The sequence below is a fragment of the Larimichthys crocea genome, chromosome X (genome assembly GCF_000972845.2).
Source record: "Larimichthys crocea isolate SSNF chromosome X, L_crocea_2.0, whole genome shotgun sequence".
Lineage (NCBI taxonomy): Eukaryota > Metazoa > Chordata > Actinopteri > Sciaenidae > Larimichthys > Larimichthys crocea.
The window spans coordinates 12,351,793-12,355,178 of record NC_040020.1 but is presented as its reverse complement, the minus strand read 5'-3'; the positions used below and the strand labels follow the sequence as shown (position 1 = coordinate 12,355,178).

The window sequence follows — 3,386 nt, the reverse complement described above, 5'->3', positions numbered from 1 at the left end:
CGCTACGGAAGAGATGCCACAACTGGAGGAGGTTTTTGTGGCAGAGATGACCCTGAGTGAGAACAGTTCTCCTGTGCATGAGCTGCTTGTTCACGTTCAGTTATCTAAGACTATACTTTCAGGGATCATTTCTATAGTTTCTAACTTGAGAAATGTGTTTCTAAATGTCTGTTCTCGCCAACCATGATGATGAGTGTGATATTTCCTTCTGAGCGTGAAGCTGACAGAGAATAATGATTCGTTTCATATGTTCTCTGTCATTGATGATTGTTCTTTACTTCTTTGTGGAGTATTGGGAGGGAATATGATCAGAGTGTTCTTAATCTTGTACTAAGACATAAAGTCTTGGATATTAGTGTGTCCATAAGAGTACCTATGTACTTGTTAGCACGAATGCTCACGAACCTGCTTTTTGTTGGATGACTACAGTTTAGTGCTCAAAAATATTACATTTCTTTCTGATTGTAGAAAAAACTGAACAACTTGATTTGATAATTTGAGTTGAGGACAAACTAGTTTCTGAACATCACACTGCAGTACATTGTGTCTGATCAAAATTACTTGATTTATGATTAACAAGTAGATCAGTTAAAACAAATGAGAACAATTTTTTTTTGCATTGACATCAACATAAACTGGGACATTCTTATGTCTTCCACAGAGAAATTAAATTAGCCTTTTGGCTTGTCAGTATTTTGAACTTGACTGAATGTAGTCATGGTAACTGTTTGTAACTTATGACTTTATACTGTAATGTCTACTACTGTCTTTCTTGTCTGTGTGCTCTCTGTATCACAGTTTGCTGTCAGAGTCATGCAGTGAGTGTGCTGCACTATGCTGTGATACAACAACTGGAGGAAACAACAGAGATGAACCCTGAGTGGAACAGTTCTCCTGTGAATGAGCTGCTGTGTTCACGTCAGTCAAACTAAGCTATACTTTCAGGGATCATTTCTATAGTTTCTAACTTGAGAAATGTGTTTCTAAAGTGTTTGGTCTCGCCAACCACTGATGAGTTGTGATATTCCTTCTGAGCGTGAAGCTGACAGAGAGTAATGATTCACTTCATATGTTTCTGTCATTGATGATTTTTCTTACTTCCTGTGGAGTATTGAGGAAGGGAATATGATCAGAGTGGTTCTTATCTTGTACTAAAGACATAAAGTCTTGGATATTAAGTGTGTCCATAAGTAGTACCTATGTACTTGTTAAATTGAATGCTCAAGAACCTGTTTTTGTTGGATGACTACAGTTTAGTGCTCAAAAATATTACATTTCTTTCTGATTGTAAGAAAAAACTGAACAACTTTGATTTGAATAATTGAGTTGAGGACAAACTAGTTTCTGAACATCACACTGCAGTACATTGTGTCTGATGAAAACAACTTGATTTATGATTCAAAAAATCATCAGTACTGTCTTTCTCTCCTGTCTGTGTGCTCTCTGTATCACAGCTCTGCTGTCAGAGTCACGCAGTGATTGATTGGCTGTGCTATGTTGTCTCATTTATAAAAACACACATGACAGTCCTCACTTTCGATGGAATGACCCTGTCTCCTGCTTGCAACCATAAAATATCCTCACATAAAAGGGCCTTCAGCTCCCGTCGCTGATGACAGTGGTGCTGGTGGCAGTGGCACTCAACAGGAGCACGTTGTTGACCTGCGGTAAGCTGGACTACTGTCAGAACATGTATGAAATGCAACGAGTAGGATAAAGATGAATATGATAAAATGTCAATCAAATAATTCTGTCTATTGCCCTAGGCCAGTTGGTTAGTTTAATGCAGGTGAAATGAGCATTAGCGTTATTTTGACTGTAAGACATTGTAGGCTACAACTGGCTGGATGAGAAAATGCCGAGCTTAGTAGCCTACTTTTATGTGAAAACTTGTTCACCATTCACCAACAATAACAATAAGTCAGTGGGCAGCATTCTAATTTCTTATTGACATATTATTGTTTGTGGGGTGAGTACTAGGCTGGCCTATTGGCTAGTTGCTTTTTTGTCCTGCCGATTGCAGTTCTTTATGTAGCCTAGTGGTAGGGACATGTAGGCTACATAACTGATAGAAACTCTCACTTTTAAAAATGATATCATTTTGTTTGTTACGTGATGCAGCTGCAGTATCTGTACATTCCAGTATTCTAGCCTAGGCATATTTAAAGTCACCACCACTCACCAAAATGTGAGTGAAAAGTCAGCACTCTCAATTTCTTTGTTCAACTAGTAGTCCTGGAAAAATGGGCTGTTTTATATAGCTTGGGGGCTAAAGACAATGTAAGTTAGCCTACAATAAAAGAAAATAACACTTTTTAAAATTACATAATTTTGTTCCTGCCAATGTTTTGTGAATGCAGCTGTGTGTTCGTTGTTTACCAGAGAATCCAATAATTTAGACCTGACTGCATCTTTATTTATATTGTTATGGCTGCTGCCGTTTCGCCCCGGCCTATATGTGTGTGTGGCGTCTATTCCATATGTAGTCCAGGTGGGGTCTCAGCATGAGGAGGTGTGGTCCCGATGACGCCGGGCCTGGAAGCCAAGGGGCCATTTGCCCTGACCCGGGCATTTAAACTGCAGCCCCAGCATCGTGGCGGCTTGTCTTTGTATTGTGTACTGTGAGCTCGCCTCGTCTGATGGTACTCGTTTTGTTAGCATTTGAAAACTGTGGAGGTTGGTGTTTTGACTTACTGGGACTGGGCAGGGTTTAGTTTGTTATGTTACTGATTACACAAGAGTATGTTTCTGTTAGACCCATTGGTTCAGGGGTGCTGTTTTTGATGTGTTTTTTTGTTATTGATAAAAGTAGTTTAGTTAGTGAGGTTTTTGTTTCTCGTTTTGTTTAAAGTGATTAGAATAGCATAGGCTCTGTTAGAGTTCTCCTTTTGTTATATTTGTTTCCTCTTTTAAGCAGGACTCGCTCGCCCTTTGTTCCCCTTTTGCCTCACCTCCTTTGTTAAAAACAATTTGATTTTCATTTAATAAAATACCTTTTGTTTATCAACCTTAAAATCTGGTTCTTATGTTACTTCTGTCATACCCTGGATATGGTCGTAACATAATATATATATTATATATATATATATAGATATATATATATATATAATATATATATATATATATATATATATATATATATATATATATATATATATTATATATATATGATATAAAAATGAAAACCAACTCCACCCCACAGATCTGATCCATCATTTCTCATCACTATTCTTTCTCTTTTCTTCCTCCCTGAAACACATAGGCGCATTTTCTTCAAGTGAATGCAATACGCTTCTGTAATGACTTGATCCAACAGTAAAAATAATTTTTACTGCCTTATAAAGTTATACAGTTATCTAATGACCAAATCTCAATAACAGTCATAC

General features: G+C 37.4%; 2 non-coding genes and 1 pseudogene across 2 annotated transcripts; 2 read left to right on the top strand and 1 right to left on the bottom strand.

Moving 5' to 3' along the window:
* LOC113746746 (uncharacterized) lies at window positions 1-66 on the bottom strand (annotated as a pseudogene).
* Window positions 67-106: 40 nt separating this feature from the next.
* Window positions 107-318, top strand: LOC113746735 (small nucleolar RNA U3). Its single transcript, XR_003463088.1, has one exon. It is a non-coding gene; the product is annotated as a small nucleolar RNA U3 (small nucleolar RNA).
* Window positions 319-930: 612 nt separating this feature from the next.
* On the top strand, window positions 931-1,139 carry LOC113746736 (small nucleolar RNA U3). Its single transcript, XR_003463089.1, has one exon. It is a non-coding gene; the product is annotated as a small nucleolar RNA U3 (small nucleolar RNA).
* Window positions 1,140-3,386: the final 2,247 nt, after the last annotated feature.